This window comes from Bubalus kerabau, chromosome 20 (assembly GCF_029407905.1).
Source record: "Bubalus kerabau isolate K-KA32 ecotype Philippines breed swamp buffalo chromosome 20, PCC_UOA_SB_1v2, whole genome shotgun sequence".
In the NCBI taxonomy this organism is placed as follows: Eukaryota; Metazoa; Chordata; class Mammalia; order Artiodactyla; family Bovidae; genus Bubalus; species Bubalus kerabau.
The window spans coordinates 47,194,330-47,216,705 of record NC_073643.1 but is presented as its reverse complement, the minus strand read 5'-3'; the positions used below and the strand labels follow the sequence as shown (position 1 = coordinate 47,216,705).

The 22,376-nt window shown below is 45.2% G+C and overlaps 1 protein-coding gene across 1 annotated transcript in view; it reads right to left on the bottom strand.

Moving 5' to 3' along the window:
* The window catches only part of ERC2 (ELKS/RAB6-interacting/CAST family member 2), a 997,915-nt gene that overhangs the window by 56,109 nt on the left and 919,430 nt on the right, over positions 1 to 22,376 (bottom strand). The window lies entirely within an intron of this gene.

The window sequence follows — 22,376 nt, the reverse complement described above, 5'->3', positions numbered from 1 at the left end:
GGGTTTCTCAGCCTCAGGGCTATTGACATCTGGGGCCCAGTCACTGTGGTGGGAGCTGCTCTGCGTGCTGTTTAATAACATCCCTGGCCTCGGCCAGAGATGCTGAATGCACTTCCTCCTGAGTTGTGACAATCAACAATGCCTGCAGATATTGCCAAATATACGCTGGGGAGCAAAACTGCCAAAAGTTAAGAACCACTGGGTTGCTGAGAGCTTAAAGAGATCTTGTGATGCTGGAGTCCTTTCAACTGTTGTCCCAGCCCAGAAGAGTCCAGCCTCAGCTGGCGGATGTGCAGGCAGAGGGATGCTGGCCACTCTCACTTAGAATGAAAGGTCTACCTGGAATCAGGTGACTTAAAGGGTGCCACAGCTTCTACTTACTGAGAATGTCCTACAAGCCGGGCTCTGTGCTGCGTGCTTTGTATGTATCATCACAGCAACCCTATGAAGTGGGTACTGCTTGATCCTATGTTACAGCAGAGCTGGGTAGACCCCAGATGACACAGCCAACGAGCGCAGAGGCTGGGATTCAAACCCCCAGCCCATCTGTCCTTAGTCCCCCAGTCTTTCCAATGCTAACATCAGCTTCCCCATCTGCCTTCTTCTCCCAGACTTTTCCTAACACTGGCTGGGATTGGGGCCAGTCAGTTGCATCTGAAGTCCTGCCCATCTGCTCAGTCTGCTCTCTGCCTGTGTAGGACTGGAGAGAGATGAGAATTAGACTCCTCCAGGTCCACACTTAGCTGTCTGACCCTGAGCCAGTGCCCCATCCTCCTACCGCCTCACATGTCAGTGAAGTGGGAATGATAATAATACTGCCCTTGAAAGGTTGCTAGAAGACCAAGAAGATAATGTAGGTTAAAGGCTGGCTTGGCAAACCTTACCATTCTATAGATATATCAGATTTGTTACTGTTACTGGGGCCAGCAGTGTCTTTCTAAAATGTGGCTGCTATTTCTGGATTGGCTCCATCTCTAGCTTCCTTCTAGGTCTGCTTTTTTCATTCTAGATTCTGGAATCCCTAAGTCCTTCTCAGAGGGTTTTTTGGGACTCTTTGAAGGATGGCAATTAGCCAGATTCCAGGTCCCCTTGTGCCGTGTCTTTTACCCAGAGCGCATCTGCTTTTTTTGTACTCATTGAAACTCAACTTGAGATACCTTTTGTAAAACAGGCCCAGCTGATAAACAGAGCTGAACACCATGCCTCCAGTGCTGTACTCTCTAAGTATGGCCCTTGAACTAGCACATCAGCATCAAGCCTCCCCTGGGAGATGGTCAGATTTGAAGAATGTCAGTCCTGCGTTTTCATGGGATTCCAAGAGAAGCATATGCCATGAAGTCTGTGTATCTCTGTTCTACGGGTCCTCTGATGCAGAAATGCACATTATTGTACCCTCCTGGGAGCTCCTGCATGGGCAAGGGGACACTGCTTTGACTATGTCAATCCAAACCTGCAGTTGGGAGATCCTTCCTTCGACTACACAGAAATTTCTGTAGACTGCAACAGTGTTTGTTCTAAGGGGACTGGATCTATATTACTTTGTAGATTAAAGATGGCCATAAAAAGCAGACTCTATTTTTCTATCCATTGAATCTGCTCTGGCCTGTGACTGTCTTGACCCATGAAGTATGGTGGAAGTAATGCTATGTCCCAGCTTCCACAAAACCCACAAGCTTCTGCAACATCACTAATTATTAAAGAAATGCAAATTAAAACTACAATGAGGTACCACCTTACACACATCAGAATGGCCATCACTAAAAAGTCTACAAATAACAAATGCTAGTGAGATTACAGAGAAAAGGGAATCCTCTTACACTGTTGGTGGAAATGTAAATTGGTGCAGTCACTTATGGAAAAGGGTATGGAGTTTTCTAAAAAATCTAAAATAGAGTTGCCATATAATCTATCAATCTTACTACTGGACATATACTCAGGCAAAACTGTCATTTGAAAAGATACATGTACTTCTATGTTCACAGCAACACTATTTACAACAGCCAAGACACAGAAACAACCCTAATGTCCATCGACAGATGAACGGAAAAATATATGGTACACATGTGTGTGTGTACACACACACAATGGAATATTACTCAGCCATAAAAAAGAATGAAATAAAGAATCTGCAGCAACATGAATGGACCTAGAGATTATCATACTAAGCGAAGCAAGATAGAAAAAGAAAGATGGATACCATATGATATTGCTTATATATGAATCTAAAATATGATATAAATCAACATATCTAAGAAATAAAAATAGACTCACAGATATAGAGACTTGTGGTTGCCAAGAGGGAGGAGGTAGTAGGGAAGGGAAGGAATGGGAGTTTGGGATTAGTAGAAGCAAGCTATTATATATAGGATGGATAAACAACAAGGTCATACTGTATAGCACAGAGAACTAATATATTCAACATTCTGTGACAAACCACAATGGAAAAACAATATGAAAAAGAATGCATATATGTATAATTGTGTCACTTTGCTGTACAGAAGAATTCAACACAACACTGTAAATCAAGTATATTCAATAAAAGATTTTTTTTTTTTTTAAAGGAAAAGAACTAGTAGCTTCTGCACTGGTCTCATGGAGACTAAACTGCCACATTAAGGATGACTACCCAGACGCAGAGTCCGCAGAGAAGGCTCCAAGAGTACACAGAGGAGGGGACCTAGCTGAGCCTGGTCCGCAGCCATGCCCACCAAGGCACCAGGCACGTGACTGAAGCCTTCTGAGACTCTCCAGCTCAGCCTAGCCACCAAGTGAGTATCACTGAGTATGACCTCAGTCCACAGAGCTGAACTGCCCTGATACTTCACTGGGCAGTTCAGCTCTGTGGACTGAGGTCATACTCAGTGATATGGGCTGATAGAACCCCTGACCCACAAAATCATGAGATATAAGAAATCTATCACTTGATCAAAAGTCTTATGAACCCAGGTTAGAAATCTGATCAAGGAGGAACCAAATGATCAGAACACCACTGTTGTGGCAGACTATTGGCCTGTCAAGATCCTCATACCCCTTTTCTGAGTACACTGAACCTTGTGTCCCAGCAAGACCTGGGGCATAGAGTGAGGAAGGGCACTCCAGTCTTGACATTTACCCCTGTCATGGCTGGGGTGCAAAGTCTTATAACTGGATCAACGGCTAGAGGCAAATAGGATTTCATCGGTTCAGCCAGGTTTAGATGATGCTGGCATGCTTCCACCAAGCTATTGCTTCTTCACTTAAAAAAAAAAAAAAAAAAAAAAAAAGACAGAAAAACTTGGGCTAGAAATCAGACATTCTGGGGATTTAGAATCAGTTCTGTCACCTTGGAAAAATTTTGTGACATCCCCGGTTTTTCATTTTTCAATATGTCCACTATGGGTGTGTATAAGCTCACAGGTTTTCATATATAGTTCTTGGGAGTGCACTGAAGATCCTCAGAGACTGGGTGTGTTTATGTGGGTTAGAAGCAGGTATGAGGGAGAACTCAGCAAATAGAACTCTGGGTTCTCCAGCTTCATCTCAACCAAAGGAATTTACCGGCATTGGGTGGAATATTTAATTCAAAAATGAAAGTTAAAATATTCCTGAACATCACCGGTCTTCACAATCTGTAAGAATCCTTCTAGAATTCTCATCCCTAAATTCTCAGCTCTTAATTTTGAGGGGGAGTAGGTGTGGCAGTCTGTGTATTTATTTCACCCCCCGTACCTTTCAGAAAAGTAAGCATTGTGGGACACTTTTTGTTTTTTTTTCCTGCACAGTATCCACCCTCTTCTGCCCAAATTCCCTTTGGAAAACCACCTCTACTCCATTCTCACCCTAAGGAGAGTGTGGCCATACATGGTCTATCACAATGCAGCATCCTCTTGGCAATGGCATATTTTTCAGCAATAAAAGGGCACAGTTCAGTAAGAGTCTGCCCTGAACTTTTTCTGAAACTGTTAGAAAAGTGATTGTTCTCTTCATAGGGATTTAGGATGTCAACCTGGGGCTGACAACAGCCATCTTATCTCCTGAATGTGAAAGCCAGTCTAAGATAGAATCCAAACCAGAGGAGACAAGAGCCAAGAGATGGAGAGAGACAGTATCTTGATGGCATCATATGAGCTTAGTTACTTAAACTGAAAAAATCCTCCCTCTCCCCCTTCTTTTCAATTAAGCCATTTTAAGCTGGGTATATGTCACTTGAAATCAAGAGTCTCAATAACAAAGTAACTATGTATAGCTTAACTGAATCTAGGGATATCATATGAGAAAAGTCCAAGTGTTTTGCACACACTGCCTGCAGAGAAAGCAGTCTCCCAGGTTGGTGACCTGAGAATTTGTGCAACACCAGAGAACACCACGCTCGCCCAGTCCAGTCGCCCTCACATCCTTTTTCCCCCATTTCTTTCCAGCTGTACCTTCTTTTATGGAGTTCATCTTTCCCCAGCCAAGACATTCAAAATGACATGCTATTGGATGACATTTCTGTCCATGCTAATACCTGTGTTTAAATTTTTTTGTTGTGTTTTAAAAAACGATCGTGATGTGATAGCAAATGAATGTTGGCAAATTACCAACTGACAGGCGTAAAATTTTATGAACATGCACATTCCAAAGGAATGTGGAAATAAGCCATCCACTGCAGTCCAGTTTGGCAGAAATATTACAAAAATATAAGTTTGGCATATATTGTAATTCATTTAAAGATGCTTAAAAACCCATCCATCAACCTTGCACGGAAGGTCAAAGAAACATATGAATCCCAAATAAACAGTAACTGATGTACAAGGAAAAGGCCTGAATGTCAGTCCCAGATACCAGCGAGAATGCACACATGTGAAGAAGATGGTGATGAGGTTTGTTTGGAAGGCTGAGCTTCTAAACCCTTCACCAGCATCCAAAAAGAAATAATAACAACCTTCACCAGTGTCCAAAAAGAAATAATAACCACTTCTTAGCACTAAGTGGGGTGGACCCTTGCTTGCTGAATGGCCATCTGAATTCTGCTTCTCAGAGAGAATTTTGCTAATGGACTGATGAGTTTGCATCCTTAGAGTCGACATTTTTTTACTTTGAGGGCCATGGCTGTAAAAGGGGCAAAAAAGAGTCCAAAAGATTGCTTGTGTGTATCTGGCTTCCAGACCCTCGCCTCCTCAGTGTGAATGGCAGGGGCTGACTCACTCCTTCAGTCCAAAAGGGCTCCTGACTGGGACCTGACCAATCAGACTATTCAAACCCCAGTCACAGTGCTTGGTTCAAGGGTGGCATGTGCTCCATCTGAGTCTTTGATATAATCTTGTGAGTACCGAAGGTGAGCAGGGAGGGAGACCCACCCTTTTCTTCAGGGATCCTCAGCAAAACAAAACAAAACAAAACAAAAACCATGGGCCATGGAGGCGTTGCCACCTTTCCCTAAGCCTTTCGTAGAGAAAGGAAACAAGGTCAACATGATGAGAAAAGAGAGGTAAATGCAACAGTGGTAGGAGAGAGAGAGATGGAAATAAAGATACATACAGAGAGAGAGAGAAAGAGACAGAGGCAGGGAGATCTGAGATCCAGCTGTGCCTGCAAACAGAACCACCCCTGCCTGGACTTCTTACGAACATTAGCCAATAAATATTCTTTTCAGCTTCAGCCAGTTTGAGCTGGGTTTCTGCCATTTGGAACTGAACTAATTTTGACTGATACAGTTACCCACAATATTTGCAGCATGATCAAGACCATAAGAGAAGTTGGACAAAGGAGGAGGATGACACGGTTCTTACTTCAAAGAAACTCACAATCTAATTGTGCTCCGTTTGGAAATGGTTTGCTAGGCATCCATTCTGTTCCAAGGCCTGTGTGAGGTGCTGGGTGAGCCTAAGATGAAGATGACACAGGTCTCATCCTACAGGATCTCCCTCTCCAGCTAAAAGGTAGCTTTCCTCTTGATGTTCTGAAGGAGGGAAGATCTGTGACTATTTGGAACCAGGAAAGCACCACTCTGCACTGGAGGAGGGTTTCCCTCATGGCTCAGTTGGTAAAGAATCTGTCTGCAATGCGGGAGCCCTGGGTTCGATCCCTGGATTGGGGAAGATCCCCTGGAGAAAGGTGAGCAAAGTCTAGGGGAAGAAGGAGAGCGGGGGGGATGTGGACTCGGATGTTCAGTGATAGTGTTCTAGTACAGTGGCAAATTATTAAAGGAAAGATCAAAAAATTATTAGAGAGAGATGCTTCCTTGACATCTCCTAGTCACCTAATTCTAAGTAGCACTGTTCGTTTTTTCACATTTAATCATTTGTGAAATGGGTGTGCCTTCTAAAGTTGCTGAAGTGCTTGAGATTCTGCTTCCCCAATTGTAATAAAGAATAATAATATGCATGTTGCAGAATTCTTGGGACAGCAACACTGCTAGTTGTCTCCCCTACTTTTTGTGTACCATTCTTCTTAGTCATAGGATCTCTACCTTTCAGATAGACATATGTCTACTAGAATAATGACTATATTTTCCAGCCTCTCCTGCAGCTATGTGTGATCATGTGTTTAAATTCTGACTGATCCAATGCAGGTAGAAGATTATATGCAATGTCTAGGACATGTACATAGAGGGAGAAGGAGGCTATATTCCTGTTGCTTAGAATACAGCCATGATGATTGAAGCTTGAGCAGCCATTCTGCATCAGAAGGCAGAAACCATGTCCTATCCTAGGATATAGACCAGAAAATGTTTTTCTTTTAGAGTCAGATAATAAGTACTTTCGGCTTTGTGGGCGATATATTCTCTGTGGCAGCTACTCAACTCTGTTGTAGTACAAAAGCAGGCCAAAACAATATGTAAATCAATATGTAAATGAATGAGCATGGCTGTGTTCCAATAAAACTTTATGTACAAGAACAGGCAGTGGGCTGCAGGCCACAGTTTGCTAAGATGGAAGAGCAGTGAGTTAAAGGGATCAGGGTCCCTAATGACATCATGGCACCCTTTACCTGGCTGGTCATGAACTGCCTTCTCCTAGACTTATGCAAGAAAAAAGACAATTGTGAAGTGATTGTTTTAGAATTTCTGTCATTATAAGCCAAATCTAATTCTAACTAAAATAGTTGTTTAAGAAATGAGTAAATGATACATGTAAAATAGCCCACATAACATTAAAAAGACAAATGAATACTGAATAAAGTGAGTATTTCATAATAATAAGCAGGGAGCTGTATTTTAAAAAAACTTTAATCTCTCTCCAAACTGAGGACCTAGTGGCCAGCAGATATCAAGTCCACCTGGAAGACAGGGAAAGAGTCTGCGCCACAGAGAGAGTATACGGATTGACCCTCTGCCCTCTGCGTGCACTTATTCTGTACGGGGTCAGGGAATCCACTCTCCTCTGTTTTATCAGGCTGGTATTCCTTCCTAGCCTGCTGAGATGCTGCCACCAGGATGACAATAAACCACTCAGAGGAGAAAAAGTGCAAGACTTTATTAAACGTCATAAAAAAGATGTGACTGCTGGGGTCCATGTAAGCTCACTCGGGTTTGAGCGCCCAGGCTCGGCCGTAAGTCACCCTCTGGCAACCGAAACCACATGAAGCATGGTGTTGAAAACTTGCTAAATCATTTGTCACTCAAAGGCTTTTAAAATAAAATACTTTCAAAAATAATCATTTGATTTCAGACTCTAAACTGTGGGCTGCACTGAGAGGGATGTAAATACTCTGTTCACAGGCACATTCAATAGCAGCTGAAATCACGGCCAGTCAAAAGACTTTGGCTGTCAAGCTTCAAATCCCAAGCTACACTTCTCTCAAATTCCAAACTTCTTCCTCTTTATGTGCCTCAAATGAAATTATTACATCTGGGCAGAGGCGGAGATCTCTAAACCTGGGGGAAAATTTCCTGGCTACTGAGTTTTCTGACTCTGGATTGAAGTAGACTTAACATTCATTCTATGTTATTCCTTTTCTGAACTTCCTAATGTTTGTCAAGGACATCTGCTCTATTCTGACTGTGTGGATTCAAATCCTGGCTTCACCACTTACCAAATGTGGGCCTTTGTGCAAACATGTAATCTCTCATCTGCAAAACAGGTTACATGAAGAATTCATTCATTGATACATCATGAGAAAAGTATTTCTGAGCACCTACTGGGCACCAGGTATTGTTCAGTGTGCAGGGAATAAAGTGGACAAGTACCATGCATGTATCATACCCAGTGCAAAATAATTACTCAAAGATTGTTGATATTATGCTTTTCATACACACACACACACACACAAGACTACATTATAGGTGCTGGAAATCCAGAGGAAAATGAAATAAGGCATTCTTCCCATAGCACTTGCATATGAGTGGAGGAGGCAGACAAAAAAAAAAAAATATATATATATATATATATATATATAAGATTTTTTCATACAGCTATAAATGCCATGAAAACAACTAGCTGGAGTTAAATGATAAAGTGTAATCAGTGATAATAGGGGTCACAGTGGTCAGGAGAACATTGCCTGAACTCCATGGGCAGATTTGGGAGAGAGCACTCCAGGCAGTGGGATGGACTGGTGCAAAGGCCTTGAGGCCAGAAAGTCCTTGATGTGTTTGAGGAACAGACAGAAGATCCGTGAAGCAAAGGGAAGAGTGGCGTAAAGTATGGTTGGAGAGGTGGGAAAGTCAGTCCCTCATTATACAGAACTTTAGAAGCTCTGGTAAGTCTTTTGGATATTATCCAAATGCAATGAGATCTCAGTGGAAGGTTTTAAGGATTTTCAGTTAAAAGCCTGATCCTAATGACTAGGGTGGAAGCAGGATGAGCAGCTTGGAGGCTGCTGTGGTCCAGCTGGGAGATGATGGACTGAGTGTTCAGAAATGGACAGTGGGAGGGCAAATGTATTAGGTGGAGGAGGTGAGAAAGAAGGAAGAGGTGATGATGATTTCAAGGTCCTTCAGGAGAAGGACCAGATCTGGAAAGACAGTGAGAAGACACTGGGAAGATGATTTCCCAGTGGGGATAGAAACAGGGGTCTGATACCCTGCTTCAGGCTTCAAAGTCATCAACCATGGATAGAAGATGAAGCCAGGGGATGGATGAGGTCACTCTGGTGATTAGGGGAGCAAGAGACAGCAGCCTGGAAACTTTCATTCCTGCCTTTTCCCTCACAACTGTTTTATCGCTATCTGGTGAGTTTCACTCCTGGTGATGGTTCCCCTCTTTGGACCCTTCTAATCTGTTTCCTTTTAGAAGGTGGCTGTTTTCAGTGGTTTTTCATTTCTTTCTCTGGACTAATTTTATTGCTCATAGCCTTCTCTTCAGCTGCCTTGGCAGGGAGATGCTATATATTAAAATGGTTATTATTTTATTTTATAGCTCAGTCGAATCTATATTCAGCTCATTACAAGTGTATGGGCCCCACTAGCCAAGTACATTTCATAACAGAGAGCTCTTATTGACAGAGAAAGCTCATGTCCTCTTGGTATATCCCAGAAGGCTGCCCCCTGAATTGTGATGGATCACCCGTGGGCACAAGAGGCCCATAGTTTGGGTCAGCACCAGGTAAACCATTGTCCTGGTTTGACTTGGCAATTCTTATAAAGCTGGAAACCATGAGGTCTAAGTTCAGAGTGGCAAAGAAATGAGACGAGAATCACCCAGCAACCCACAGTTAGTAGGTGTCTCAAATGAACATCTCCCAAACCGAGCCCCTGATCATTATTAATTCATTCCCTTCTCTAACTGTCCCTGGGGCTGACTCTGCTCCTCCAGCTGTGCAGGTCAAAACCTTGGAGTCTTCTTTGACTTCTCTCTTTCACACTCCACATCCAATGCTTCAGGAAATACCGCTATTTCTGCCTTCAAAACCCATCCCAAAGCCAACCACTTCCTGTCATCCCCACTGTTACCACCTTGGCTCAAATCCTCAGCAACTCTTTTTTTCATTTTTTAAACAGCCTCCCTGCCCTTGTCCACATTCTGTCTGCTCTCAAGTTGGCCAGAGAAGTTCCATGAAAATGAAGATAGGTTATGACAAACACCTGCCCAAAACCTTTCAGTGACTTTCCTTCTCACTCACAGAAGTCAACATCCTTACTGTGGCTTATGAGGCCCTACAATGGTCTGGCCTTGTTTCCTCTCTGACATTCCCCAGTGCTTACCATACTCATGTCGAATGTCATGAGCACACGAGACACATTCCTACCTCAGGACCTTTGCATGTACTTTTCCCACTATCAGAAATGTTCTTCCCCCCAGTATAAGCAAGGCTCATTCTGTCACCTCCTCCAGGTCTCAAATATGACATACGACATTCTCACCCAGCCCTTCCAAGCATCCCCATTTAAAAGTGCGACTGTCCCACGTCTTCCATTACCTCTTCTTTTCTGACTCTATTCTTCTTCTTAACAATAGGAAGTAGATGCACTTATCATCAGCAAGTATTTCACATATTTGTCTTTCACATCCTCTGTCTCCCTGACCTGAGGGCAAGGGATTTCTGCTTTGTTCATTGCTAAATCCTTAGTGCTTCATCCAGTACCTGGCACAGAGTAGGTGCTCAATAAACATTTGTTGAATGACCGAGTGAATAAAAATACACTCTTTTAAAATTCAACTTTTTTTGTTAACTGTTTTAACCTTACCACTGTGAAGGGCTTGGTCACAAGTTAAGCTGGGATATGCCAAGTTGTGCTGCAGTAACAAACTGAAATTTCAGCGGTGTTTACACAACACAATTTATACTGGGTTCATGCTCCGTGTCTATAAGGCTCAGCAGGGGATTCTACTTGTCTCCCTGTTACTTGGGATCCATCGCAGCAAAAGCCCCATGATCAGAATGGCAAGGAGAAAGCAAGGTGAACTACATATGGTGCTAAATGCTTCTGCACAGAGGTGACACACATAACCTCCATTCTGAATTCATTAGCCAGAGCAAGATAGCAGCTCAAGTCTGACTTCAGGAGGAAGGGAGGTGAAATCCCACCTTGTGACCAGAATGATGTTGGTCAAGGGCCCAAATCACTACCCCAGTCCAGCAGAACACAGTGATTCTCTTCATCTGTGTCCTGCAGCTTCCCCAGTTCCTCCCACCCCTCGTCCCCCAAAGCTCCTCCAACATAATTCTTCTTTCCTCAAGGTGTGCCCCTCTCCAGCTCTAACTATTCCCCTGGACACACACACACGTGTCATTCCCCAGATTCTGCATCTGAGAAGCCAAAGACCTGCTTTTGTAGGAACAGCCTTGGCAGGGGTGAGGTTGGGGGAGGTAACTCAGCTGGAATAGCCAGAACCTTTTCAGCAGGCTGGCTGAAGGGCAAGACTGCTAAAGCTCACAAGTTACCAAGCTTTGTCCAGTAGCCTGGGCCCATGCCATCCAGCACGCTCGCCAGAGCATAGTGCTGGCTGGCCTCCACATCCCTGACACCGAGATCTCAAAACGATCGAGGTGAGATCAAGCCCTTCGGCATCCTGTGAGCCCTCAAAAGTATCTATGTAGATTATCTTCTAAATGCATGCGATCTGTATGTCTAACCAGACTATTAGGATGGCTGAATTATGCCCATTTCCTCGCTATTCCTTTTAATAGAGATGTTACTATGTCAACAATCTCATGAAATACTTAAATCTCCATCATTTCAACGACTTTTTGACTGAGTATCTACTATGTGTCAGGTACCTAGTGAACAAGATGAAGCTCCCTCCAGGAGATTAAATTCTACTGAAGTGACAGACAGTGAACAAGATAAAATGCTATCACGTTGGAAGATGTGATATAGTAAAAGTAGACGTGGAGCAGAGGAAGGGGGCTTCATAATGTGTCTGGAGGGTGGTCCATGGCAAATACAATCACTGAGGAGGAAGGTGGTGCAGAAGATCACAGGAAGCTGTCATGTCACCTGTGGCCCAGGTAAGCCAAACAGAAAGCTAGTGTCCCAGGGACGCTGTGGGTGGGCTCTCATCACCCCCTCAGCCAAGGACCACAGCTTCTTTTTATCTTCTTCCTTTTAGATGATGAAAATGGAATGGGTTCTCCATTCGCCTCACCTTTCATCCATCTCTCTCTGGGACCATTCCAGGAAGTTCGGGGTAATATGATTGAAGGAGAGGAGCTAAAAGTTGCCTCTGGACCCACTTCAAGGAAATGCCACTGAAACTCCAAAATTCATCACACTTCAGTGAGCAGGTACCCTTGTCTCCAAGGAGCCGAGCAGGCAGCAACTTTTCAACCTATCTGATTAAACAAATACATGAGAGGACCACAGTTGGCAGCAACAAAGGATTAAAAATCCCTCCATGATTATCTTGGGCCAAATCTGAAGAAAGAATCTGCACTCATTCCGATAACATGTTAAAGTTCAGTGGCTGAAAAATTTGCAGAAAGAGTTGGTGTGGAAAGGGCAAGGAAGGAGCAGGCATTCATTCTGCCAATGGGGAGGGAAAAAAATTTTAACGAGGGCAAGATAAGAGCCAGACGTGTGGAAATATTTCTCTTTGAGGGTATTCTTTGTACCAATTACTCTTCAAAGATATCATGCTAGCATTTTTGGCACAACTTGACAATTAAATTAGACGAATGGTTTTCAATGTTTTTGCATCTGATGTGCTTGAAACTCTTTTTGTGCTAACATTGTCAGCCTGTCACATACATTTTTAAAACTTTGGCAAGTCATATAAACACTGATTTCAATTAAGTCAAAAATTTCAGTATTCATTCACTATTCATTTCATTATTCATCTTTTTTAATGACATGACAAGTAATTAATTGGGCTTGATTATCACTTGGTGGTGTCCAAAGTCCGAGGATAGAAGGAAACACAGTCGATACATTTCTGCTTCTAGATGATGCCTTCCACGATGGCTTCATTCCTTTGCATTCATTGACTCTCCTCTTCTTCCAAGAATTAACGTTGCCCTGAATCACCCCTCTTTCAATGCCATGCTCTGAAATGGTTCTCGTCCAGTGCTTTTGGTCCCAACTCCATCACAGAAATGAGGAGAATTCAGTTCTGACCATTGGAAGGGAGCATAAAAACCACTTGGTTAGCATAGGGACCTCAGCTGGAGGAGAAGCCAATCTCGGATCTTATCTCTAGGGTCATAGCTGACCACTTGCTGATGTGACAATGTAACTTGACAAGATAATGATTTCCAGGTTGGTTCCAAATGGTCTGGGATTGGAAGGTGAGTGCAGTTGGAAGGCCAGGGGGAGCTGCAGCGGCCAGATGACACACAGATTGGAAGAGGTGGGTATTCCACAGGACGTCTCTCCCAGGAGTTCAAAGAGTTCTGACAATATTCGATAACATGCTGCTGACAGTGATGGAACAGATGGTCTATCTTCAGATAAGCCATAAAGACTGGGATGTGATAAGTTCAAGGAAAACTCTAAACCTTGGAGACTTTTCTTTTCTGCCCTTCCCTCACTTCCTGCCTTTGCCCTGCACAAGTCTTTTTGTTTTCTTCTCACTTCCAACATGTGCTAATCATCAGGTTGGCCAGTTCTGACCAACATCAATAATGAAAAGTGATGCATCTTTCCCCATGCCTGGTGTCTGTGCAGAGGGTTCTTTCAGGTCATCAGTGATATTTACTTATGAAAAATCCCACAGAAGCCTGCTCTTTCCCTATTTCATCTCTCAATGGATTTTATGATGATTGGTAATCTGACGTCTTCTTCCTTGCTGGATGGATGGAAAACTCCATGGGGACAAGGATCAGGTCTGCTTTGTGTACCATGCACTCCTCAGAGCATCGCTGCATTAAACATTCTTTACTGTATTCTGATGTTTTGACACCTGGGGCCTTACTGACCCTAGGAAGACGGCTCATCCCAGGATTAGCTGATTCGAGAGACAAGAAATGACTTGCCTTTGAGTGTACCTTTTATAAGTAAACTACCTAATTGGAGCCAATATCCCCAACCAGCTCCTTTATTGGGCATTCACAGAGCTCATGTACTTACTCTGGGATAATACTGCCCTGCCCTGATTGAGCCAGGGACCAGACAACTCAGGATATCCTGTACTGGCCAGAGATCAATGAAGTTACTCAAAGTAACAAATCCTACGCCCATTTACATTGCCTTTCCTTTACTATGTAAATCACAATGAAGTTTCTTGACCACTTTTTCCCCCTTGCTCTCTCTGCTTCCTGACTGACTTTGGTGCTTTCCCCCATGGTCCTGCATGACACACTTCCTACTTTTGGCAAGTGTGGGTAACGGAACTAACTTCTCAATGGCAACTGTCTCCTTATCTGTTGGCCTCACCATCCCTGAATAATAATAAAATCTACACGATGCCCGGCACAGAGTTGTTGTTCAGTCATTCAGTTGTGTTTGACTCTTTTCAACCCCATGGACTGCAGCACACCAGACTTTCTGTCCTTCACTATCTCCCAGCAGTTTGCTCAAAACTCATGTCCACCGAGTCAGTAATGCCATCCAACCATCTCATCCTCTATCGCTCCCTTCTCCTTCTGCCCTCAATCTTTCCCAGCATCAGGGTCTCTTCCAACGAGGTAGTCCAGTGGTTAGGCCTCTGTGCTTCCTCTTCAGAGGATGTGGGTTCGATCCCCAGTCAGGAAACTAATATTCCACGTGCCACTCAGCATGGCCAAAAAAAGAAAGCTTACTTAGAAACACTGGGCACAGAGCAGCTGCTCAATAACCAGCTACATGTGTGACTCTTCCAGTTTCCCTGCCCATTGCTTCTTTGGGTTCCTTCGTTCCTTATAAGATAATGTCAACTCCAGGACAACCCGCCTCAGCCCAAATCCAGGTGGTACCTCTCAGCCTGGGGAGTGCTGTTCCTCCACCCTTGGCAGGGCTTGTGTGGCCCAAGAAGGCAAGCCTGACTGTGTTGCTGAAAGGAGATGGCGCTGGGACACTACAGGGGCTTTTCCTGGCCGCCTGTCACTGTGAGACATTCCAGTCAGCAATGAGAACAAAGACGGCAGCTGGGGAACCTTGCCTTGTACGGGTCTGTCCTGGCAGCACTTCAGGAATAGCCCAGGATGGAGATGAGTGGGCCGGGCAGGCTTTGTCATCCACTCATGTGCTCCTAGGCTGCTGGATCTCCAGCCAAAGAAACACTCACCACCACAAGGGGTACGGGGGTCTGAAAGTGAGACTGCTATTGCTGAAGGGGACACCACCCCTGGAAATCGCTTCCCTAACAACTGTCCCCAATCATTTCCCATAAACAGCTGTGTGGGCATCAGAAAGAAAGGACTGAAGCAAGTCCATACTTAAATAACAACGACTTTTTTTTTTTTGACCCCTGGGGGATATTTGTAATCTTCTACAAAATGATATTGCGCAGTTTCTACATGCTGGCACCATTCTGAGCACTTTGTACGTGTGATAGCCGAGACTCAGCAATAACCCTGCCAAGAGGCATCACCATCCCCATTTTCAGATAGGAATGTGCAGTTTGGATAAAAGACTTGCCCAAGGTCACCAAGTTGGCAAGGGCAGCTTAAACTCTCAAAATCTAGCTTCAGAGTCTTTCTACTACCCCACATGACATCCTTCAAACAGCAAATTCTAAGCCTTACCTGGGGCGGGGGGGCCTCTACAGACCTCAGTTTCCCCTCCTTTACTTTGAAGCAGCTACCCCAGACAATGCCACTAGGGGGCTTTTTATGCTCTATTATTCTGACTCAACAAGCGACATTTCCAAGCATCACAGATCTTTCTCTGGTTGCAGAGGAAACTGAGAGGTGTTTGAAGCCCCTTCATAGCCTGTGACCTGGAACAAATAGCTTAACTTCTCTGAGATACAAAATAGGAAAGAGACAGTCCCCAGGAAAGCTTGATCCCCAAACGTCAAGCTCTTTCTGAGCATTCTCTACCTCTACCACATTCTTCCTTGCCAGTATTCCTTTGTCAAGGCAAATATTTCTGGAGTGTTATGGAAACACAGGATATGCCCCACAGAGGAAGGGGACAGGGATAGGCTTTAATGTTGGACAGCCCAATTCTGATCTCTGCTATTCACTAGGACATATTTCGCTTTCTCTGTGCCTCAATTCTCTCATCTGTAAAATGGGCAGTGACAGTAGTCACTGCTCCAGAGGGTTATGTGAGAACTGCCTGAGACGATGCATTCTGCATGAGGCTGGGTGATAGCAAGTACTTGATAAACACCAGTCATTAATATGATCATTGAACTTTATGATTTACTCTATTCTCTGCACGCCTCCTACACCTGGAATGATGATGTGAAGAACAACAGTTGTGAGGGCAGTCAGGATGGTGGGGACCACAGCGGTCGTCTGGTGGTGAGCAGAAATTCAGCACTAAGAGGCCGGGTCACGGCTGGTGGGAGCCAGGCTGCTGATGGGGACACCGGGCTAGCTGGATGGCCCACCAGGCTGCCCTTGGGTGGTCCTCATCACCGTCATTACTCACCTGCACAGCCAAGGTCCATGTGTCCCTCATCCTCTGCTTTTCCAGCCAACCACCTGGACCCTCCTGAGCCCACGCGGCCCTGCCTTGTCTGCATCCCACACACACACAGTCCAGGCACCCATGAAGCCTGCCGTAGGCCAGCAGCCTAGAAAGGAAAGATTCTGTCTATAGACTTTTTTGGAGGGAGGCAGAACCATGAATTTCTATGATCTTAAAAGCCTTATTTTCCAAGCTTAAGCTTTTCTGAAATGAGAACAGACTTTACATTTGATGAGTGCACTTGAAGCAATGTTTCTCCTCCTCACCCAAGAGCTGTAAACAAACGGGAGGGGCATGTTGGAAGTGAGAGCACACACTCGCTTGTCCCTGCATTTTGTACAAAATCAAATACAGTCGGGCTAGGTTGACAGTAGTCACCACCAGCATCACCGTATCATTGTTACTGTTATTATTATTAGCAGCCACTTTGAGCTGAGTCCTAAAAAGAGTGCCCAAGACTTTGCATGTGATATTTTTAATCCCTATATACAGAACTAAGTTCTGTTAATCCTGTTTGACCAATGAGGAAATTGTGGTTCACAGAGGTAAAGTGACTCACCCCAAGTTGCATAGCTGTACAGCCAAAGGGCTTGGATCTGAACCTAGGCCCACTTGGCTCTCAAATTCCACCGTTTCATCTACCAATTGGTAGTTACTGTTTCTCTGTCAAATCCCTGATGAAATCTTTGATAGGACCTTTCTTTGCCAAAGCCCCTTGAGGAAATGCTGCAGTAAAACAAACTTTTATCTCTGAAGTCATCTGGCCGATGCATGAACCTAAATAAAAGGATGCAGAGACTAGACCGCCCCATGAGTGATGATGAGCTCTCTGACACTAGATATGTCTGAGAAGAGGAAGACGCCCCATGACAGGGGTGCCAAGGAAGAGTCCTGTGGCCTTGGGTTTGTCATCTTCTGTGTGACCTGGAGTGAATCACTGCGCCTCCCTGAGCTTACATGGGCTCAGCACTCTGAATGTGTGCAGTGAGGACAAGAAATCTCACAGAGCCATTCAGGGATTCAAGGTCTTCACAGCTATCCCTCGTATGAGACGATGGTGGCTCCACGGCTATGATTGCGCTTTGGGTCCCTCTCTTGAGCTACTGGCTCACAGAAGGTCTATTTCCCTATCCTTCTCCTGGTCTGGCCAACACAGGGTTCTTCCAACTGACGGAGTACAGTGGACACATTACGCTTCTGTCGTCAGGCTGCTAGGGTTCAAATCTCTGCTGTCTCAATCTGACTAGCCTACATAACCTCTTGAAAATCATGTTACCTCTCAGTTATCTGCAGAAAGGGGGATGATGGAAAGAAAACCACTCAGCAGAGCTGATATAAAGATTCTTTGGACTCTCTAGTCAATTACTATTCTTCTGAATTTGCCGAACAGGCTGCCTGGCTGATTCCTGGCCCCTGTGGTCTCGCCCACCGGCTGGCTAGGAGTCCCCCAGGCTGCTTCGGCTCTGCAGCTTCTCTAGCCCCACTAGAGGCTCAGTGCAAGGAGCAGGAGCATGGGCACCATTAGGATGTTAGCAGGCTAAATTCTACCTTCCAAGGCCTTCTGGTTGAAAAGAATCTGCTTCAGAGGAAAATCAGAATAGTGAGACTAGCCAAAAGCTACAGGAGCTGTATGCTAAGCCCTGGGCTGCACCCAAGACATATCTGATTGCACTGATTTCTACCCATAAGTGATCACATAGGTACTTTCACTGTGCCCATTTGACAGAACAAGTGGAGATGCAGAAAATCTGCAATAGGACCTGCTTAATGTCACATAGCTAGTTACCGGTTAAGCTGGAATTCCCACCCAGGTCTATGGGAATCTAAAGGCCCGTATTCTTCACCTCTATAGTTCTTACTTCAAAATAAAAATATTCATGAAGTTCCTATTGTGCACCAGGAACTCCCATGGTATATTAGGATATTTAATGTCCCAAATGAGTGCACTTGACGTAGTGTTTCTCCTCCTCACCAAAAAGTTGTTAATAAGTGAAAGGGGGCATTTTAGATTTGAGGGAATTCACTCTTATTCCTCAAAAATTAGTATACTCAAAACCCTTTAAGGAATACACACATACACACATACCACACAAACATGAAATTCTATAGATGAGTAAACTGAGACTCAGAGAGGTACAGGGTTGCGCCCAAGGACAAAGATGCAGCAGGACCTGAACCTGGTCGGCTGGTCTCAGGCGCTAGCCCCCAGGCATCTTCTGTGTCATCACTCTGTAGCTTCTCTCCACCTCCAGAGCAGAAGTAGGTGCTGGGCATGCCCTCTCCAACTCTGTGCCAAAACAACAGGCAGAGAACCAGACTCCAGGTAAGCCTACAACCCTGAGGGCCTTTCCACTGGCGAAGAGCCCTCTTGGTCTCCAGGGCCTTGGCAGATGGTCCCCTCCTGGTTCTCAGCCCTCAGCTCTGACCCACAGCGCCACGTTGGAAAACTGTCCCTCCAACACGGTGACAAACGCTAGTCACACAGCGTTATGAGAGCCTCAGAGGACAATCTTGGAGGTGGGGGGTGTCCCCCTCATGGCCTTTCCTGAACTTTGTTTTAAGTCCTTGGGCCACAGCTCTGGTGTCTCTGTTCAGAGGACGGACTTGCCACACTTGGTCCTGGACAGGTTAGGCAATAACAGATCAAAAGGCGGGCCGAGGCTCCTGGCTTCCCTATGGGCTATTGTCCGCCCTGTCCCTGGAGCTGATTTCCAGGCCCCAGAGGCCTGCGAGCAGCCTGTCTCTACCCGGCCACCTTCTCTTTCACAACTGATTTAAAAAAAAAAAAATCTCCTCCTGCTCTTAATTGCATGCTGTGTGTTCAGATTTCCTGAAGTTCATGAACTGCTGTGAAATTTAAGACAAGTCTGCATTCCCGCTGCATTGCTACTTTTTAATTCTAAATTCCACCCACCCTTTCTAGGGAAAAAAAAAAAAGCCGAGCTGAGTCAAAGAAAATTTATGCCAGTTGAAAGGAGAAGTCCAGTCCCAAATAATTCTAATAAAAGGGCAGTGAGAGACAGGGTAAAAATAATAAGGTTATATCCTCATAAAGTTCCTTTATTTGTGATTCCCAAGACGCTTAGGGAAACTTAGCTCATCAGGGCAAGATCCCAAAGGCAGCATCGGCTCCCAGTGGTTGCCTCTATCACTCCGGGTGCTCCATAAACACTGGATTCTAGCAGTCTAGGGCCTTCAACATGAGTTGGGGGGAAGTGTGAACCAGAGAGGTTTTATAGCAGAAGAAAGAGGCACCAAAAAGCCTAAAGACTTCCACATGGTCACCTGATGAGTCAGGCTGAACCCCAAACAGGGCCCAGGCACGCACTCCAGGCTTTGGAGAGGAACTCACTGGGCGGTGGCCACAGGCCATTAAGAGATGCTTTGTAATAACAAAAGACCACAGCCTGGAGCGGTTCTCAGGGCCTCCACAGTCCTGTGAAAGAGGAGAGCACCCCTCCCAAGCCACCTGGGTGAAAGGAAAGGGAATAGACTGGATATGATTTCACTGCACCAGTTAAGGATCAAAAATTCAGAGAGGAACTTTCCTAAGGCAAGTCTTTACTAAGGCCCTACTGTGTGCGTGGCACTGAAGGTGGAGAGACAAAGGAGACCTGCGTGTCCTCCTCTGCGAGCCCACCAGCAGCTGGTGGCAGCACTGCTGGGCCAACAGGAAGTCTGAACAAGGAAGGACGGGGCGTGCTGTGGCGGCTCAGATATGTGCTCACCGAGGGCCACCCTCGTCTGGGTCACCATCACCCCTCACCTGACCTCTGCGGCGGTCTATCGGCTGCTCTCCTGCAGCCACCACATGATAGTCAGAGAGCGAAAAAATACAACGCCACCCCCCTGGGTCAGTGTCTCCCATGGCTTCTCCTAGCACGGGTACCAAAACCCAGACTCCTCGCTGCCTCCACGGCTCCACAGTTCTCCCAGACCTCTTCTCCCACTATTCCCCTTCTATTTTGCTATGCCCCCAATCCTGTCTTGGGACCTTTACACATGCTTCTCTTTGATCCGGGAAAACTCCTGCCTCAACCCTTCCCACAGTCAGCACCCTCTGATCACTCAGATCTTGGCTTACCTGTCTCCTCCTCAGAAAGGCCTTCATTCAGCTTCTGATATAAGGTAGCCTGTGCAAGTCTCTCTCCATCATGTGCCCCTGTCTTATTTCCTTCACAGCACTTGTCCTTGTCTGAACTGCTTACTCTCCCTGATGTATCTAGTCTCACATGTACTGCCAATATTCCTCTATTAGTTAGCCACTGCTGTATAACAAACCACCTCGAAACTCAGTGGCTTAAAATAGCAATGACTGATTGTTATTCATGAGTCTACAGGTCAAATGGATGCTTTACTGGGTCTTGGCTGGGCTCACTCGTGTGTCTACAGGGATCAATCAAGAGGCTCTGCTGATCTGGGCAGGGTACTCTCACACGTTTGGGGGTTGACTGGCTGTGATCTGGTCTAGGATGGTGTTGGTTAGGACTGGGGTCTCCTGTACATGGCCTCTTATGTATCAGTGGGCTTCTTTCAAGGTGATGAGAAGAACTGTATGTGTGTTCACGGGCACGTGAAAGACAAAGAGACAGGAGTTCACAAGGACTCAAGGTTTAGACTCCAAATTGGTAGACTGTCATTTCCACCACATTTTGGTGACCAAAGAAAGTCTTAAGACCAGACCAGATTCAAGAGAAGGTGAGAAAGGATTCCACTTTTTATGGGAGAAGCACTTGCCACACACCATACATGTAGCATACATAATTCATGATCTGTGTTTGGTGTGTTTGCCAATTTTTAAAAAATGGCCCAAACCCCTCTGTAACACTGGATTCTCGGACAAGGTTGTGATCTGGGCTAGGCAAGTTCCAACAGGCATGTGCTGTATGGAGTTGTTCTATGCTGGGAGACGTATTTGCCCCCTGGGATATCAAAATCCACGTAATAACAGGTCATGTTATAATGAGGTTTTGCTGCACATGCTTGCTCTCAATTTAGACAGCAGGCCCTGCCAGGTCTTCCTCCAGCTGCTGGCTTCAGACCTCTCTTTCCAGAAGGATAAGAACTACCTGTCAAAACGCAAAGCTCTAACAATGAAATATACAGCGCATGCTGTGGGAAAGCCCTCGGTTTACTTCCACGGGCCGCAGCTGGTGTGCACGGCTGAAATGATTCATTCCTCCACCCAGCAAAACAAGTCCGTTTACAGGGTCTCCTAAACAGAACACATCCTCAACCTTTCACATGCTCTGTGTTCGGCTCGTGATTTAACCTCCTCTGCGTTGAGGAGCGGCAGGCTTGGAGCTGGAAAAGGCGGCTCCTTCCTGCCTCGTTCTCTGCTCCAAGACAATATTCTGTTACATTTCTAGGAAATCAGAATGTCTTTTAAATCCTGCTTCAAGTGTCTCCACATTCCATGCTAAGCTGCAGTGCTTAATATAATATCTCCACAGCAGTGGTCAGAGTTTCAAACAATAGAGCCCACAGCCTCAGGCACACAGGAGGAGAACTCCAAAGATGAAAGAATAGTTTGGGGATGACTGCACATTTGGGATGAGGCAAAAAGACCAAAGAGCAAGCAGAGTTTCGGCCATCATTGTCAAAAGTGAATGTAAATGCCATGTGATAGCAACACCAAGGACATCTTTTCTCTTGGAAACGTGAGCTTTACATGGTTCCATTTGGAGAGGGAGCTAGAGGCTCTTGGCTGAGAAACCCGAGGGCAAGAAACTTATTTCAGTTAGCAAAACAGCCATGGCTTTTCAATGACAGGGAAATCGGAAAGAAAAAGACTGAGAATAGAAACCAAGAGAAGCTGAGTTCATTTCCTCTGGAAATCACTGTCTGGGATCAGGGATCCTCAGAGTGTTTCTACTCCCATGAAGTGAAGTGAAGTCACTCAGTAGTGTCCGACTCTTTGAGACCCCATGGACCATAGCCTACCAGGCTCCCCCGTCCATGGGATTTTCCAGGCAAG